The sequence below is a fragment of the Pyxicephalus adspersus genome, chromosome 2, assembly GCF_032062135.1.
Source record: "Pyxicephalus adspersus chromosome 2, UCB_Pads_2.0, whole genome shotgun sequence".
Taxonomy (NCBI): Eukaryota; Metazoa; Chordata; class Amphibia; order Anura; family Pyxicephalidae; genus Pyxicephalus; species Pyxicephalus adspersus.
The window spans coordinates 134,793,715-134,814,030 of NC_092859.1; the positions used below are offsets into that span (position 1 = coordinate 134,793,715).

Below are 20,316 nucleotides of genomic sequence, written 5' to 3' on the forward strand. Positions count from 1 at the left end.
ACGACCACTTTATTTTCTTTTCTCTGTATGTACCTTGATATCTTTTAATAAAAATAATTAAAAAAAACCTGGATGATGCAGCAATCCTGGAATGGATTTAGTAAAAATAATTTGCTATTAGTTGGCAAATGTTTTCAATTCTGACTAGATCCATTCCAGGTTTGCTGGATCACACAGGTTTACTCATGATAGTCTTGAAAAGCTTTAATATATCAGGTCCTATATATCTGTGATGCCACATCAGAGGAATGTTGGTCTGTAATCTTGACAGCAGAAAGTATAGTGGGCATTGACATCCATATACAATATTAGGCAGAGTATAAAGTGGATGTGTAAGTGAATGGTGGCTATGATTTAGCTAGTGTTTTTTTTTTTTTTATTAAAGTGGAACTTAATCTGCACGACTCGCCTATCCGCATTCCAGCACAGGGCATGCTTTTTTTTCTTTTTCCCACTGCAGACGAACTGTGTCATCTAAGTTCATTCATCCCAACACATGCAAAGGAAGCCGGGTTTGCTGGGATTCCCTGGCATTTAAAACTGACCTTGCACATGCAACCATTATGGAGTTTAAAAATGATACAATGTTACTTAGTATCATTTATAAATGCAGTCTAGTCATGCACATTCCCCCCCAGGAACTACAGATAGAGATAAGATGTGAAAGAGAAGGCCAGTAGTTTATAAAACTCTGTATTAGTGTGTATATGTTGCACAAAGTGAAGCTGCTTTAAACTCTGTGTGTGGCTGTGTGGGCATAGTTAGGTTCAATGCACACAACTTCAATAAACTGGACACGCAATATAACAGTGTTCTGAAATATGTGCACCCAATGTCTAGGTTTCTAGTTGGGGTTATAAGCACAGAATCCTACTGGAAGTTTAGGCCAGAACTCATACATGGGTACCTTTGAATAAGGTAAATTGGGTTTATTTGAGAAAGGAATATTTTAAAAAATGTCATCATACTACATATAGTAAATATATAAAGATATACAATAAAACGTGTAATTAATCACTGTAAGGTCTGTGAAAATGTAGAATAGGCTCCCTCAGGAAGTAGTTTCAGCAACTAATATAGAAAGCTGGATATATTTCTTAAAGCACAGAATATAACAGGGTATTAAGGATTTAAAGTAAAGATAACAGAGACTGTTGATCCAAGGAACATCTGATTGCCTCACGGAATAAGGTAAATAAGGTTACCTTATTTACTAACTTTTGTTCTAATATTACTCAGCTGCTACTAATTCATGTGTTAAGGAACATTTCTTTAAATGGCCTCTATATTAGTATATCCTTTTTATGTATTTGTTGTACAAAACATTAGGAAACTAGCGATGGTAGCCCTTTGTTCTTTTGCAGTTCTTTGCAGGATGTTTTTTCATCATATGGGGGACATATAGATTACTAAACAGCCGTAAAATTCTAGGATAGGTAACGCAGACAAGTCATGGCAAGGAAAGTGAATATACATTACAGTATATTGGTATATTGTAGTATATTTTAATTTATATTTTTGGTCCATATACAGGTCAACAATTTTGGCACACTAAGTATCTTTAAAAAGGGATCAAAGTCAATATCAAATAAATAAAGACTAGTAAGTTAACTTCTATAGTTGGATAGTGGCAAATTACGTTTAATATAGATAAATGTAAAGTAATGAACTTGGGGGCTAACAACATGCATGCCTTATACTGTCTAGGGGAAATACATTTGGGGGGGTCCAGAATAGAAAAGGATCCGGGGGTTCTGGTAGATCATATACTTAATAATAGCATGCAATGCCAAGCTGCAATATCTAAAGCTAGCAAAGTATTTTCTTGTATTAAAATAGGAATAGACTGCAGAGATGGAGACATTATCCTGCCCCTAAACAAAGCATTGGTCAGACCACATCTGGAATATGCAGTCCAGTTTTGGGCACCATAAAAAGGATTTTGTGGAATTGTAGAGTGCAGAGAAGGGCAACTAAACTATTAAAAGAAATGGAGGAGCTCAGCTATGAGGAGAGATTAGCTGAACTGAATCTATTCTCCCTTGAGAAGAGACGTTTAAGGGGGGATATGATCACCTTGTATAAATATATAAATGGTCCATACAGAGAACTCTCTTCCTCATTCTGGGCGGCTGTTGCCGATATTGTGCAAAAGCTGACGGAGGTGTGGATACGAGCTTGTTCTGCAATGTGTCGGCAATGTCGAGAAAATGCTATAAAAGGTCGCTGCTGCGCCATTTGTGGAGACAAACTGCTCCACCTACTGTGCAGCAATGTCTGACCAGGGTAAACGATATTCAATATATGGAGGAGCTTATGAGTGCAGGAGACCGTTCTACACGCCGACCAATGCGTACCTGGTATTATTGGGACTGCTTATCAAGTCCCACCCCCCNNCCCCCCCCCCCCCCCCTTTTTTTATTCTTCTCTTTCTCCCTTTCTCCCCTCTATTTTTTTCTACTTCTGCATATAAAATCAGTAACCAGTGAAACCTGATAGCAGATTGCTTAGTGTTACAACGGGAGTATTATTGTGTGCGTATAAAAGTTATTGGATATGAATATTTCTATAAAACTGTAAGCTCCCTTATGTTTTTTGTTTGACAATGTCTTTTGTATTTACCAGTTTGAATTATGTACATGTTTGTTTTATTGGTTGCTAATAAAAAATAAATAAAAAAAAAAAAGAGAGAGAGAGAACTCTCTTCCCAGTTATTAACTTTAAGCTTTTTTTAAAGGACAAGGGGGCACTCTTTATGTCTGGAGGAAAAGGAGTTTATTCTCTGCATTAGGAAGGGAACAGGAAATAATTTTTTTCCCCCTTGAAGCAAATTGAATCATACTTTATAAAAGTTTTTTGCCTTACTCTGGATCAACTATGTATGGGTTTTAACTATGAGTTTTATCTGGGATATGTTTATTTGCCTCTTGGTTGAACTCGATAGACTTTTTTCAACCTGAATAACTATGTAACTATTTCAAACTTTGATCTCAGACTCTATGCAAGTTCAGACTTTGTTCTGATGTACCTGATCTACATATGTAGTTGTTCTAAGATAGTGGTTAAGTAGCCAGATCAATCAACACAACAAACAGAGAAGCAGTATTTTCCCCAGCAAGATACAGTATACTCACCCATACATACTACTTTACTTGAGGTCCTTGCTAATATAGCAGTCCTTACAGGGATATTGGAAGAGCCACAGGGTTTTAGATTTGGAGAAATGTGACCACCCCAATGAAGAGTCTATGTATTTACCCATCTGACACCAGAGCCTACTCATAGTGGAGTCCTGCAGTTGGAGTTGGTGGTGAGGTTGTCTGAATCAATCAGTATAATTTTCTAGGGGTTGGGCTTTTAGGAAGCACCGTCTCACTGGCCAAGTTGTTTGGTAGTGGTTTCTCCTTAAAGAAGAACTCTTTTGAACAAAACCAGAGCAGATGGGAGTTTAAAAGCTCGGATCTCAAAGTGTCCTGAGCTGCTTTCCTGTTGACATCTGCCATAGAGATCCTGGTTGGACAGGTGTGCCCAGAACACATAACAAAGATAGGGGTCAGGCTGAGGATTGGGAGTCTACAGAACATGTGAAATATTTCAAGCTATTTTGCATCTGAGACTAAAGAGGTAAACATGGAATTTCTTTACATGCCACTGGTGCCTTTCCTCAGTAATATGTTCAGCAGTGACAGTAAAATACAATATAACCTATAAGTCAGCAGAATTAATAGTAAATGCCTGCTATTACCCAATACATTTATGCCTTGGACTCAACTCCTAAATGCATTTCCTAATGTATGTTCCTGTATATATAAATATATATATATATATATATATATATATATATATCATTGACACATATTAAAATGAACATTCACTGCAGCATCTGAGTGCATTGGTACATTAGTGTGCAGCACAACAATATCAGGTTTTGCCCAGGTGCTAAATGAATGGCCCCATAGCTTGTGTATTAGGATGTACTGTGAGAAATATGTAGGGTGCCATTACTGACCTCTCGCACTGAAAATAATAGTGGCCTGGCTGTTAAACTAACCTAGTGGCTTTTTCACTGACCCAAAACAAGTCTGCAGATTAGGGATTCTAAAATTACAAGATAACCAAATCTAGAACATGGATGGGATACTCTGAGCAGTAAAAGCTTCAAAGATGATCCAATCCCTCTGCTCTAAATTTAAATCTAAATTTAAAGTAAAAGATTTTGGCTTTAGATGTACGTTAACTTACAGCATTCCTGTTCCAGCCTAGGTTACTCTCTCAGAAAGTGTAAAAGCCAGTAGTGATAGAAACAAGCTAATAGCATTTTTAGGGGAGAATCAGTGATGGCATCCCCAAGCTTTCTGAAAGAACACGTTTTCTTTAATATTATAGAAAAAGGAGCTGTGGTCCATTGCAAAAAATGGGATTTTTTTTTTAATTCCTTGATGAAAATGAAACAAAGAAATTGGTTACTATGGTAACAGAACTATTTTATCTTTTAGTTTGTTTATTACATTTTAAATTTTTAACATTTTTTAATTGTTACTGTTGAATTAACCTATATGTCATCGGACTGTAAGAGTCTAGTGAAGGTGATCTGTTACTGAGAGCTCAGTCCCTGAGTGGGTTTGTCACTGAGGGGGTCTATCACTGAGGTCTGCACTGAGGGGTCAATCTTTGGGGGTCTGTCACTAAGGTCTGCACTGAGGGGTCAATCTTTGGGGATCTGTCACTAAGGTCTGCACTGAGGGGTCATTCTTTGGGAGTGTCTGTCACTAAGGTCTGCACTGAGGGGTTATGTTCGGGGGGGGGGGGGGGGGGGGGGGGGGGGTCTGGTAGTAAGGTCTGCACTGAGGAGTCATTCTTTAGCCGCTCTGTCACTAAGGTCTGCACTGAGGGGTCATTCTTTGGGAGGGTCTGTCACTAAGGTCTGCACTGAGGGGTCATTCTTTGGGCGGTCTGTCAGTAAGGTCTGCACTGAGGGGTCATTCTTTAGCCGTTCTGTCACTAAGGTCTGCACTGAGGGGTCATTCTTTGGGCGGTCTGTCACTGAGGTCTGCACTGGGTCTTTGTTAAAGAGGTCTGCACTGAGGGGGTCTGTCCTTGAGGTCTGCACGGATGGGTCAGACCTCGAGAGGGATCTGTCCCTGCTAGAATCTGTCATTTGTCAATCTGTCTGGGTATGTTCCTGAGGTCTGCATTGAGAGTCTGCCACTGATAGGTCTGCCACTGATAAAGACAAATGTGTAGTAGATACTAAGCATAAACTTTATTTAAATATATCCCTTTAAACCCTGCTCAATAATCAACTCTATTTAGTCTTGACCACTTTTTGATATATAAATATTGAAATTTTAATTTTTTATATTTAATATTTAAAATTTTAAATATTTTACTGTAACAAAGAAGGTAATGCTGCAATACTATTGGTCACTAAATTTTGCGTGCTTCATCTATCCTCAAGCAGCCAGATTAGGAATGAGTATGGCACTCCAATTACAGGAAAAGAAGCAGCCCCTTACAGTTCCTTTTTGGATATTGGAACTATACATTGCTTTTCCTCTTTTTAATGGGTTGCAATGGATGTTAGCTGTGTGGATGTTTTTATTTCAATGGAGTGTGGTAGTGGGGGGGGGGGGGTATATGTAGTCAGCATCCACTTAGTTTTAGTAGCAATAAGGTATTGCTAATAAAATGCTCCATGTGAGGTTATTAGTACTTTTATTATTTAAACAGTATTTATAAAACGACAATGCTGTGCTGTATATTAAATAAGGGTTAAGTATATAATAGTATTCATGATGATGATTTAGAAACCTGAAATGTACTTATAATAAACTGCAAGGTATCTGTGCCTATATTTTTATTCCCAAGAGCGCCCTGGGTCCCATAATTAGGGTTGATCTGTTGTGCAAACTCTATCTTTAGTTAGGAAGTTGGGACTTTGACCAAATGATCGTCGATCAAACACACGTAATATTATTAATATTATTATTATTATTATTATTATTAATAAACAGGATTTACATAGCGCCAACATATTACTCAGAGCTGTACATTAAATAGAGGTTTGCAAATGACAGTCTAATACAGGCAGTGATACAGGAGGAGAGGACTCTGTCCCGAAGAGCTTACAATCTAGTAGCTGGGGAAATTTAAACACAATAGGATGGGAGATATGTAGTGGTGGGAAGTAGTGATGCTTTCAAAAGACAGAAGAAAATGGGTAGGTAAGTTTGAAAAAATGGGTTTTGAGCGCTCTTTTAAATGAGCAGAAAGTAGGAGCAAGCCGAATAGGACGAGGAAGACCATTCCAGAGAGTTTGGGGAACACCAACAGGGAGGAGAGTGGGAGAGGAGGAATTACCATTGAAAGAAACTTGAAAGGAGTGGTCAGACAGATAGGAAGCAAACCAAGAGAGATTCTTGATTTGTATTAGAAGGGGGTGATCAACAGTGTCAAAAGAAGAGGAAAGATCAAGGAGAAGGAGCAGGGAAAAGTTGCCTTGAGACTTCGCTCTGATGAGGTCTTTGGCCACTTTAGTAAGGGCTGTTTCAGTGGAGTGGGCAGCTCTAAAACCAGACTGGCGAGGGTCAAGGACAGAGTTGGTGCTCAGATAATCGGTCTTTTGTAGACAAGGAGTCTTTTGTAGACAAGGCGTTCAAGAAGTTTGGAGACATATGGGAGAAGGGAGATAGGACGGTAGTTGGAGGGTAGGGAGAAGTCCAGTGAGGGTTTTTTTAGGATAGGGAGAATTATGGCATGTTTGAAAGCGGAGGGGTATTTACCAGTGGAAAGGGAGAGGTTGAAAAGTTCAGGTAGGGCAGGGGCCAGGGTGGAGGAATGGGCACGGAGTAGATCACAGAGATGATGAGAGAAGAGTTAAGACTTCGTCCACAGTAACAGGGCTGAGGGAGGTCAGTGATGATTTACAGGTGGAAGGGGTGGGTATGGTTGCAGGTGTGGGGTTTAGGAGGGAGTCAAGTGTTGAGAAGAGGTTGTGTGGGTTGGAAGCTTGAAACGACAGCAGATAAATAATTTTGCTTAGTGACAGTGAGCTCCATGGTAAAGCTTTGTAGCTTGGCTTTGTAGTCGATGAAGTCAGCGCTGAGGCCAGATTTTCTCCACTTGCGCTCAGCTGCATGAACAGCCTTTTGTATCTGTTTGGTGTGATTGTTGTGCCAGAGTCAGGGGTTGGCAAGGCAGGGGTATCAGAAGGTGGCAGAGGCAACTTTATCCAAAGCCAAGGAAAGAGAGTGGTTTAACAGGTTGGCAGCTTCATCCGGGGAGGTGATTTTGGAGAGAGCGGGTTAGGGACGCATGGCAGTTTGAGAAAAGGTTGTGGTCCAGATTACGGATATCTCTCTGCCATTGACCAGGTCTGGGATGTGGCAAGGGAGGGCAAGAGTTTGATAGGTTGAAGGTGATAAGGTTGTGATCAGAAAGGGGAAATGTTGAATTGTCAAGGAGGGTGAGGTTGCAGAGTTTTGAAAATACCAGGTCTAAAGTGTGTACTGCTATGTGTGGGAGCCAGGAGGCAAAGTTATCCAAAAATTGTGATACTGGGCCAGGGGGGCGGTAGACAACAGCAACAATGAGGGGTAAAGGTCAAACGAGACGGACAGAGTGGACTTCAAAAGAGGTGAAAATGAGAGAGGGTGGGTTAGGAAGGACTCTGTATGTACAGTTAGGTGAGAGAATGAGACCCACACCACCCCCTACTTTGATGCCAGGTCTAGGGGTATGTGTATGTGTAATGGCTCACTATGAGTCTGTAAAGACCCTATTACTAGGAAGGACAACTGTGAACTGGGCAGTGAGGACCAAGGCATGAACTTTCCAGCTAATATCAGTTTATTTGCACAGCACAATTTGGAGGTACCGTAACTGAAGGTATCTGCTGGCAAGTAGTTTCCAGCCATTAATTCCTGATTTGGATTTATTATAGATTAGATTTATGTTGCAGCCTCCGTTACCTTCTATGCAAAATGAAAGAGTTGCTTAATCGATTATTTGTTACTCTAATTGAAAAAAAAAAGATTTCTTAAATTCAGTACCGGAAAAAAGTTTAACGAAAATCTTCATGACAGATGGACTTGGTTTAATATCTGGCAAGCATAATGTGTAAAATCTGCACTCTGTAATTAAATCAATATAAAGACACTCATCTCCTCAGTAGTAATTTCAAGTCTATATTTGAATCCAGTCATTACTGTACTATTTTCATCTGATTTACACAGTAATGTTTCTAAATCATTTAGAGCTCATTCCATGTGAAAATGTTTTTGTACCAAATTGCTCTAACATCAACCGCCCCCCCCCCCCCCCAAATCAAGCATATACAGTATTCACAGACCATAGATAAATGTGTGCAACATACTGCACAGAGCTATATCTTAGATTACATACTCATCACCCTGGTCCCTGCACATTGTACAGTATTTACTGTGATGATTAGCACTGAGAAGATCCCCGGGCACTAGAGGTTAATTAACTTCTAGTGCTCCGGGGATCACAAACAGGAGGATTCCCAGAGAATCCTGTGAATCCCGTGAATCCTCCTGTTATAATTTCCTCGATCTTCCGATGGTTTCGAAATTGGTTCAGCCAAATTTCGCTGAACCATCGGAAGTTCAAGGAAATTTGAGGTGGATGTGAACAGGCTGAGGTGGATGTGAATGGATCTGAAGCTTTAGGAAGGCTATGGCTGACAAGAGGGGCCAGAACATGGGTATATTGTCCAACAATGCATTAGTTCTTTTAAATGGTCTACTATATTTATGCTAATAAACTAATAAACTTTTTCTAATAATCTATGTGCAAATAGGACTGATATGCCCCCACTTGTTTATTTATTATTCATCGCATTCCAATAGCAGACTTTACATGAATGTTTAAGACTGGAATCGTATGCGTTGTCTATGGCATGGGTCCTGTGTTATCACAATATTAAAGCAAATATGCAAAATCTCATACTGGGCAAAAGGGCTACTGTACACTGGCTGGTTATTGGTCATAAGAACATTTTAATGCCCCCATAAAGACATTTTATTGCCCCCACTGTTGAGAATCCCACTAAAGCTGATGACCTTTATGCCAGATAAATAAAAATAAATAGACGTAGCCAGTACTTGTTGCCAGAAAAAAAAGAGGTCCATTAGTTTATCAAGAGTAAACCTTTGTCTTCCAAGTGCTAATATCCATAGTTTTTATTCTTCTAGATATATGGTAAGGTCTTAAAACCTCTAGTTTCTACACGAGTATTACTGTACAATTTTTAAAGTGTACAAAAAACAATACTACAAGTTGCTTTACCCCAAGGTCCTAACTGATGATGTGTACCCAGAATAAGCAACAGAGTAATCTATATTAGTCAAGTGTTGTAGTTCTGTAGAAATATCACTTTTTCTGTTAAGATAATGAATACCAGTATTCAGTGACTTTAAGTCATTTCCCTAGGTAGCTATATCATATTTTACATTTCATATGAAATAATTGAGTTTTGTTTTTTTTTTTGTGTTTGAGTTTTTTTTGTTTTGACAAATAATGTACTATATACAATTTGATACTAAAATACACCTGCTACAGATAATACTTTATTAAGAAATATTTTAACTTTTTGTGTACAGGTAGTCCCCAGGTTATATACAAGTAGGGGATGTGTGTTTGTTCTTAAGTTGAATTTGTATATAAGTCAGAACAGGTACATTATTTTAAAAAATGCATTTAGGAAAGATGTTTGTCTCAACATTTTATTAGGTAGCGTGGTGTCGGCTACTGTATAAAATTCTCACTGTGAGTTAATCACAAACAAAGCAAAAAAAACAAAAAACAAAACTTTATGGAGCATAGACATTTATTACTTTCTGAAGCAAGCTGTGTTTTGATATGTAAAAAGAAACAACTGCACAGTTTGTCTTGGTCATTAAAGAATTACAAGAGCTTGCAGAAAAGATCTTCACTTAGAATCACCCTCAACCAGCTGTGTTTAGCAAAAGATTTCTTCTGCAAGTCATGCATACCGCCCCTCTCCCCTATTAAGCCTCCGTCCTGCACACAAGCCAGCAAGTAAGCCCCGTTCGTATCTAGGAGTTGCCTGAACGTCATTAACGCGGGGACTACCTGTATATCTGTCAGGTCAGTGACCTTCTCTTAACAGTTTTGAAGTTTGAGACAACCCAAATTTTCAGAAGGGAGGTCACCAGTGTCCATCTACTTTCAGTACATGTTTCTTTAAATGTAAAGTTGGCTATAAACAGACAATTTTGGGGGAATTAATGCATATTTTCTGGTAATTTAAAATACAAAAGGGTCAAAAATGTATACACGCTTCAATAGATTTCAGGTTCTATATCCATAGATCCAGGTGTGCTGTTTCACCCAGGTTCTCCAATGATAGTCTATCTTCTCCAATCTTGGAGAACTTTAATAAATCAGACCCAATTACTGATAACAATAAAAACAAATTACAGCCTACTGGAAAAATCTTTCCCTGTGGTATTCTAATATGAAATATTGATTTGAAAGTCTGTGTTTGGCTATGCTCATTCCTCATCTCATAATTGGTCAAGTAGTATGACATCACATGATGATGGATCAATATGATGCCTTTATAGGCTCCTGATTGACAAGAGGGGGGAAGGTTAGTTACAGTAGTACTAACTATTGTGTTAGTTCAAGTTAGTTGAATAGTAGATATTCAACTGACATTTTACAGTAGTTAAAAGGTCATTTGCTTTGATATTTATGTTTTTGGTAAATTATGTAACTATAAACCACCTATTCTTCAATCAAACATTACAAAGTAGTTCTTGGAGTCCATATTACATTTCAATCCAAAAGGTGAGCTGTCTCATAGGAAAATGTCTGCAATCACAACCTCCAGCTACCATTTCCAATCTATAAGCTACTACTGAAAGGTGACAATCCAGATAAGTGATATGGCTATATCTATGTCCCGATAGGATGTAGAGAAGGAACCACAGTCAGTGTTTCCCAGCAGCAACAGTGATCTGGAGTTCTGAACATCCTCGAGGAAGACCAGAGAGACCCATAGAAGAGCATTTTCTGACTAACAAAGCCAATATTGGTGCATTGGGCTTGATTTAATAAAGTTATCCAAGACTGGAGAAGATACACTTTTATTTCTAAACTTAGGTGATCCAGCAAACCTGGAATGGATTTCTGAAACATGATTTGCTATTTGTTACCAAATGTTTTCAATCCTGGACCAGATCCAGGTTTGCTGGATCACCTAAGTTTACAGATGAAAGTGTATCCTCTCCAGTCTTGGAGAGCTATAATAAATCAGGCCCATTGCATTACCTGTTTCTTTGCAGGTTTGTACTTTATGCAACAAGGCAGGTAATAAGTATGGTTTACTGAGTGTATAATTTTACTGCACTGTTTTTTACACAATCCATCTTCACAGCAACAGCTGTATTGTTCTGCCATGATCCTGCCTCTGCCGCTGTGATCTGTGGGTTGTCTTCTATAATGCAAGCACCCGCTGCTTTTCTTTCAGTTTAGGCTGAATAATGTCTGTGTTCATTGTTAAACTGTTTTTTTTAATAATGCAAAAAATGCCAGCATTCCTATACCACGCTCATAGGCAGTAAATGGAGCTCATACTTAGGATGCAGAAGAATAAATTGGCACCATTTCGGAATTGTTGGCACCAGTGCCAAGTTTTCCATCCAGCATGTCACCCTATTTCATTGTTACAGGAGGGGCCAAAAAAAAATATGGTATCTAACATATTTACATATAACTTGTTGTGTGTTCCACCTTGATCCTGGCTTCACTACCTGTTAACATAAGACTTTTTAAAAACAGTGATTGATGGACTGAAACCCCAACAAGGTTATTATTTTGGTACTTAAGTACCATTGAAGTTAATTCCCTTTTTTTCTATCCCAAAGACATAACGGTAAGTTAGATGAAATCTCTTGAAATGAGACGAATTACCTCTTAGACCAGTGTTTCTCTAACTTTTTAACATGGGGGACCTCTTAAAATAACTTCAAATTTTCAGAGAACCCCTACTATAAATATATCCACAGATCCAAGTACATTAGTGTGGTGGTCAGTATGAAGAATGCTTCTTACATTACTGGCCAGTGGGAAGAATAATACCCTTACAGATAGCCAAAAAGATCATTTGTGTGACTTAAACTGACCTGAGAGGCACAAACTCTTCATTTCGGAAAGAAACCCCCAGCAACTTCTAGAGGAACCCTGGTTCAGAAACAATGTCTTTGACAATTGTCCGTGTTAGAAGCTACCTTCACCTTGTATTTTTGGATTTCCCATCACTGTCATAGGACACAGACACCAATAAAATATTTGCAATAGAATCCAACCCTTTACCACTTTGTGAAAAAAAAAAAAAGGTAAAACGTTTACCAATATGAATCTGTACGCCCCTTGTTAAAGTACAAAGCAGGCAGTGTTCTAATTTGTTGGTGGTTGTCTGAGTAGGTTCCATCCATCACAACCATAAGCCATTAGGAATGCTGCTTACTGTGTACCTTAGCGATGGGCTCAAAGCCTAAATTTCACTTTACCAAACAAGCAGTTGGCAGGGTAAACTTTATTTTTATTTGACTCAAACTGTGTTCTGGCAAAATCTTTTTCTCAGGAAAAAACAAACACCGTGCCTTTGCCATCTGTAGTTTCTACTTTTAAGGCAGATTTATTCAAGCATGTCACTATTAATATAGGTTAAACTGTTGTAATCCATCTTTTGCCATTATTTATGGTCAGAATAAGAATAAAAGTCTACCTAATTTACTTGAAAGATGTACAATCCATTCTTTATAAATGTAAAATAGTGTATATCTTGTTAAATATTATAAATAAAATAAATTTTATCCAATGTTCTATTTGTTGACAAATCAGTTAAAATGTAACAATGTCATAATAATGATGTTATATATATATATATATATATATATATATATATATATATATATTATATATATATATATATATATATATATATATATATATATATATTTATATATATAATTACATTCAGTGATCAACAGGCCAGATTTTCAGTATTGTATTTGAAGTGTATTTTGTTTGGCTGTCCTGATTACTAATTTATTATGTAAAAAGCAGCAGACCACATGATGTTTTTGTTTATGTGACTTGAAGCCAACATCTCAGATCACATGAATGACAACAACTGAGTGTGCCAAATGCAGCAAATCGTCATTCACCATGACTATAGAGTAAACACTTTTAATGGTGGAGCTCCAGTACACTGCCACCATAATTTCAAGTCACATAGCTTTGGGATTATTCTTTAACTGGTAATAAATATAGTTAGCCTAATTTTTTGGCTTCATCGTACCTTACCATTGCATGTCTGTGTAACACCAACCTGATTTGAATGTAGAACTATTTTAAAGCAAACAAATCCAAAATGCATCATCCAATGGAAATGAGTGAGGAATAAAAATTCAAACACTATGCTAGCTGGAAAACCTGTAGCATGCAAGTCCATGCTAGGACTTCAAAGGTAAAAATCACCTTTATAGGCACCTGGAGCTAAACAACTGGCTCATGGCTAGACTGGACGGTCCAGTTGTTTTCATCAGCCTTCGTTACTCTCTATTTTTATAAACAGAGCTGTAATACAATAATATTATTTCCGTGATTCCATTCTCATATGGTGTTCCTTAAATTAACTCTCGTCCAATATTTAACAATAGTCTCCATACTGATTATCTTGTAACAAATCATATCATGAATGTTGCTTTATAACGATCACAGTCTGCTCACCATTTCTATGAAATCATTACAGGGAACAAAGCCCTTGTCCACCTACTAGCTATTAAAATGTATTTTATGACATCCTAGACTTTCCAGTCAATAGAACAATATTGCCAAACGCTTTTTTTTTCATTGAATGCAGTCATCGCTTGTCTGTGCACCTTAACAAATCTAAGTGCATGGGGTGCACACGCCTAATGCAAACATGTAAATAAACATTCAGCCTGAAAACAGTGTGACATCATCCCATGACAATATAGACACAACACCACTGACATTGTACTTCTCAAGCAAGAGGCTGCAGGGCAAAGGATGCTTATAGAAATCTCATTCTTCTTTGGGCAGAGAACAAAGAACCTCTCATCTACAGAACAGGGACCAGGCTACAAAAGGAATTCATTTGGATGATCCCTTAATACATGCAAAGTTGCGGGATGTTTAGACCTCTACCATATGCCCTCTGCTACTCCTATGACATAATACACGTCATAGCATCCTTTCTAATGGGAGAATGAATGAAAGCATTACGCAGCAAACCTGCCATTGTACACATATGAATCCATTATTGTGCCTGCAGCATTTTTCTCCACTTGTATTTAAATATCCATAAAGCGGAGGCATGCATGACCCTATCAAATGTTCACATGTTAATGCAGATTTACTGTACCTCAGTGAGCTCAGCAGCTGTAGGAAGGAAAGCAGGCAAGGATGGGAGGAACACAGGCAGAATGGTTTCTGCTGCTCTAGGTAGCTGTTCATATGGGCTGCAAATTGTTAGGCTGCCGATAGAGGAGCTGCTGGTTCAATAGGTGGAGTTCTTTGTAATGACAAATGACAATCCATTATTGTTATTGAACATTTAAACTCATTTAATCATTTTGTTCTCTTTTGTAACATTCTAGCTTGTGTAGTTTACACTACTCCGGAGTCTCATAAAATTCTAGGGATTAAGTTAACAGTTTATTTAGTTTATTTTTATTTGATACCTAAATGTTATACTTGTGGATCCCCCGCTGCTATGGGACTACAAGCTGCATACCTTTACTATCTCAGTCTTTTTCTGTCTTGGGAGTCAGCAGATAATAGACTAATAAACCATGCTATACGATAAGAATTTACCATATATAAATGTTTTAAATTTAAAAAGATTTATTTATTTGCTAATCATTTATTTACAATATGGTAACATGGGAAAAGAAAATAAAAACATCAAATTAATGATTTCCATGAAATGCAAGTCAGTCTGTTTCTGTATGTAAAATGTTATTATTTAAGGTATATCTAAAGCCCAATTTTTTTTTTTTTTGCTGATTATGGCACAGACTTACCTATGTGCAGGTGCCATGCAGTAATGAGAGGTTGGGGATCCTGTGATCATTCGATTCGAGGAAGATGTCATCTTTTCTAGGTCTAGTGAGATCCTCTTCAACCATTGGATGGCCAGTGATAATGTAACTTCTGCACAGTTACATTGTCCCCAGTGTCTGGTGGCACATACATACCTTGAGATAGGGTTTTATTTATTGCATTTCTCTTTAGTTAGCTTCACTCCCTAGTAGGTTTTTTTTCAGTTTAGGTCAACTTTAAGGAGTCTATTTATAAAGAATGTGGCATTTACTGTAACATTCCCTGGTGGGCAATCCAAAAAAAAACAGGAATGGATCTTGATTGAAAACATTTGCTAACAAAAAGCAAACGACTTTAGGAAATTTATTCCAGGTTTGCTGGATCACCCCTGGTTCACCTATGTAAGTGTATCCTCTCTAGCCTTGGAGAGCTTTAATAAATCAGGCCCAAAGGCAGATGAAATCCCCGAATGAAATAGAGGGGGAAATTTTCAATTAAGAAATTGGTACAGATTACAACTGCCTAGGAATATATTTTCCTACCTAGGGACATTCCATCTCACTTTATGCTGTGTCTCTTGGACAGAAAGTGAAGGGACATTTCCCCCCAGCATGGGACATGTTGGCAGATATGTTGGAATAGTGATGCCGTTGGATGAGGAGAGCTGTCGATGTTGAGTTTTCTAATTAACTAAAATCATGGTAAGCACCATTGCTGTGGCATGGGATCGTGGGGGTCAGCAGCCAGGGAGCTTATTGAAATTTGGAAGCCCCCCTCATTATAGGGGCCTCCAGATATATACCTCCTCACTGTGGATAATAGGGGGTACATAACATCCCATTGGCGGAAAGAGCTAAATATTCCACACAAGGATACACTTTTATCAGTTAACTTGGGTGATCCAAAATATTGAGAAAAGATTTGAAAACATTTCCTAACAAATAGCAAACCACTTTAGGAAATGTATTCGAGGTTTGCTGGATCACCCTGGTTCACCCGTGTAAGTGTATCCTCTCCAGCCTGGGTCATGTTGGCAGATATATTGGCAGATTTTTTTCCTATGCCACAGTGAGCACCTGTTGACTTAAATTAGTTTCTAAATCAGATAAATTCTTGCCAAAATGATGGAATGAAGTCACATACTGTATATACAAGTAAAGGGCATGTGACTAGGAAGAAATGTTGCTGTTCTCCTCATTGGACCAAAACTAATTTTTGTATTTTACAGAAAAGGGTAGCTAACCCTTTTATGTAAGGTAAAAAGTACCTTCTTTTTTGAGGGGGGTTTCTTTAAGACATACTTGGTGCGCAGAGCCTCTGAGATACCCACGTCACACATCCCAGGAGGCTTCTGACTGCTACTTCTGCTCATGCCTGATCTTGGCCATGCACAGAAGGAGCTTTTTTATTCAACAGGGGAAAAAAATTTCTTTGCATGCATGAGATTGGCATTTTATTATGGATGAGGACAGCTGTTGATGTTGGGTTTCCTAATTGGCTCAAATGGTGGTAAGTACCTTCGCAGTGGGATGATGTCCTAAATCCACAATGTGATATTAGTGTTGTGGGGGTCTGCAAGCAGGGAGCCTTTTGAAATCTGGAAACCTCCTTTATTATAGGGGCTTCCAGATATATGCCTCCTCACTGTAGAGAATGAGTACACGGGGTACATAACATCCCATTGGCAGAAAGAGCTAAATATTCCACATACACACAAAAAACACAGAACACTACACAACAATATCACACCTTCTTTTGGGTGTCAGATCTTTGGACACCTTGATTGGTCAGGCTGGGGTAATGATTCATTCCCAGTGAGTTAATTCAGTCCCAGCTCCCATGTGGGATGCCAGGATACCCAGCAATTTACTAGCATCCTGCACTGAGCCGCTCATGTGCAGCTCACTGTAGTTGTAAAGAAACATGGTGATCAGGCAAGTAAGCATGCTTTAGTGCAGAATGGACAGGTAATGTCCTATTTGCTTGCAATTTTGAATGTGGAACTATAGTTTCTCAATAAATTAAACAAAAGTATTGACATTTTTCTATGGACCCATCTGTAGCATAATGTTTCCACTATGATAGAACTATATTTCAAGTCCATTGAGGGTTTGTGACACTAGACATCCTCTGCCAAATGTTTATTTAGTTTTTAGTGATGCCCCCTTTGTGACTAAACATAAACTCTGTTATTAGTAGCTTCATTACATCCCAGTATGACTTTTTTACCACGTCCTCTGTGACCTACCAACTGGCACCATATTATTCCCAGCTCTACTGTTTCCATATTTACCTTTTTATTTGTTCTTTATTACAAATCAGTGGCCCCCCAATAAACAAGTACTGCAGCATGGAATTATAAATGCTGGAAGGGGGGGCATATGAGGCACAAATAAAGGAGGATCTGGCCCAGTTAGGACAGGTAAAGGAAGGCACATGCATCACATAATAAATGGATTTGCAACTTGTCATATAGGATCCTTTAATTATACAAGCTTAGTTTACCTGGTCTGTTTTCCCCGAATTGAAAAACCTCCTATAAATGCTCCTGTGTAAATGAATTTGTACTTTTTTCATTGTGATGATACCCAGAGGTGTTTTTGGGCAGTGTCTTGGGGATGTACAGTATATCTAGCATAAAATGGTCCTAAATGCTTGCAAATGCTCATTGAAAATAGTGGAGGCATTAACATTTTTCCTCTTCTCTCCTCTTTCCCCTTTCTTATGTAACATAAAAAAGTGGCCTGGTATATTAATATTTAAAACAGCGGTCGCCAACCTTTCCGACCTCACAGACCACTAAATTCATTTAAAAATTAAATTCAATTTAAATCCTATTGACCATTAATATGAATTTTTTTAAAAAAGATAAATACATTTGTAAAAGGTACCTGATCAGCTCATAGATATGTCATTAGTTGCATTATCTTTGGTATTACTAAAGAAATTCAAAATTTTTGTTTGCTTTTTCTCACTCATTATGGGTTTATTTCATTCGAATCTCAGACCAAACATGAAATGATGGTTATTAAACTAATTAAAGCTATTAAAAATAACATTTAAGAAAACACAGTTAAGTTCATACTTACCTAAAATAGCATCAGAGAAACAAATAAAATAAAACAAATCAGATGAGAATCGGTATTCACGAAGCGAGGTGACTGTTGTAATTGTGGAAACAATACTGAAGCGTACGGCTCGGAAACGGTTGCCTCATACAACTTAAGACTACACTGACGACACGCTGCAAAAATTGTAATTCAGAATATAAGAATTTATTAGAATAATATTTAGTTTTGTTCATTATATTATTATTATTATTATTATTATTATTAATAATAATAATAATAAAACTTAAAAATTGCAAATAATGTCTAAATTGTTCTGTGAACCACCAATATTTTCTTGCAGACCACTAGTTGGCGACCACTGTTTAAAAGACACCTGGACTGAATTATGGAATTAATCTCCAGAAATCAGAGTATCTGAATGTTACAGTCCTGAAACTAAGTCAATCAGCCCTAACACCATCTTTTCCTTTTAGTTGGGCATCCACTTCCATAACATACTTGGGCACCCAGATTCCTACAAATTTGTCACGCACTGTGGAACTTAATTTCTTGCTTCTCCTCAACTGCATTAGGATAGACCTCCAAAAATGGAGAAAAATGGCCTTTGCAGGGATTGGGAGGTGTAATATACTAAAGATGAATGTGATTCCTAGAGTTACAGGCGTTCCCGGTGCATGTTCCACCATAAATCATGGGTAATCTCAGGTCGGAGTTCATGAGGTTTATCAGGTCTTAGACCTTGGATAGGAGTAAAAACATTGAGGCTCCCTAAAGCAAAGGGAGGCATGGCATTCCCAGACCCTGTACTGTATCAACAAGCTGTACACTTAACGAGGCTATTAGATTGGTGTACCAACAGAGGTTCTAAACTCTGGATACGCTTTGAAGACGCTCTATCTTTGACCCTAATTGACGCCTTAGCTTGGGCCACAACACAGTCAAAGCTTGTATACTGCAACATCCTCTGATTGGGACAACTCCTAAAGTAGTCTCTAAATTTTTCTCTTCACAAAAAGTTGTTGCCTACCCATCTCCATTGTCTCCCATATTTAGATGTCCGGAGTTCCCATCTGGACTCTCAGATACAATTTTTTGCCAATGGCATGACAAGGATGTATCTATAGAGCATCTCACTTTTTACAGGAGAGGTCATGGTACTCCTTGTCTACGTTGCAACCTGATAGGGAGTTGATCCATGCCATCGCATACAGCTTACCTACCTGTTGAGATCTCTTTCACAGCCGGCAACTTTTGGATGCTCCCTTTTACCTCTGGAGTCTTTGTGTATGGAGGGAATCCCATTGGGAGGTTCCTTGTCATATTCGTATCAGGCACTGTTAGCTATGCATGCCCCCGAAACTCCTGGTTTTGTGGCCAAGTGAGAAGCAAACCTGAAAGTGAAGTTTAGTGAAACCCAGCAAGACATGCTATTACATTTTAGTCACAAGGCCGCCGTTTGCAATAAACACCAGGAGACAAATTACAAACCGGTCACTCGGTGGTATAGCACGCCCAATGGGCCAAATTGGCCAAATTATTATTATTATTATTATTAATAAACAGGATTTATATAGCGCCAACATATTACGCAGCGCTGTACATTAAATAGGGATTGCAAATGACAAACTAATACAGACAGTGATACAGGAGGAGAGGACCCTGCCCCGAAGAGCTTACAATCTAGTAGGTGAGGGAATTTCACACACAAAAGGATGGGAGATATGTAGTGGTGGGAAGTAGTGATGGTCTCAAATGACAGAAGAAGCCGGGTAGGCAAGTTTGAAAAAATGGGTTTTGAGTGCTCTTTTAAATGAGCAGAAAGTAGGAGCAAGCCGAATAGGACGAGGAAGACCATTCCAGAGAGTTGGAGCAGCTCTAGAGAAGTCTTGTATCCGTGCGTGTGATGAGGTTATGAGTGAGGAAGTCATTAGTAGGTCATTGGAGGAGCGGAGAGAGCGGCAGGGGGAGTATTTTTTAACCATGTCAGAGATGTAAGTGGGACAATAACTGTGTAGGGATTTGAAGGCAAAGCACAGGAGCTTAAATTTGATTCTAAGGTGAAAAGGAAGCCAATGGAGAGAACTACAAAGAGATGTAGCAGAAGAGGAGCGGAGGGAAGGAT

At 38.4% G+C, this 20,316-nt stretch overlaps 1 protein-coding gene across 1 annotated transcript in view; it reads right to left on the bottom strand.

Moving 5' to 3' along the window:
• The window catches only part of TP53BP1 (tumor protein p53 binding protein 1), a 72,157-nt gene extending 57,651 nt beyond the window's left edge, over positions 1–14,506 (bottom strand). The window contains exon 1 of the mRNA XM_072402480.1: positions 14,444–14,506. The gene's annotated coding sequence lies outside the window, so the exon portion shown is untranslated. The remainder of the gene's footprint in view (positions 1–14,443) is intronic.
• Between the last annotated feature and the right edge of the window lie 5,810 nt (positions 14,507–20,316).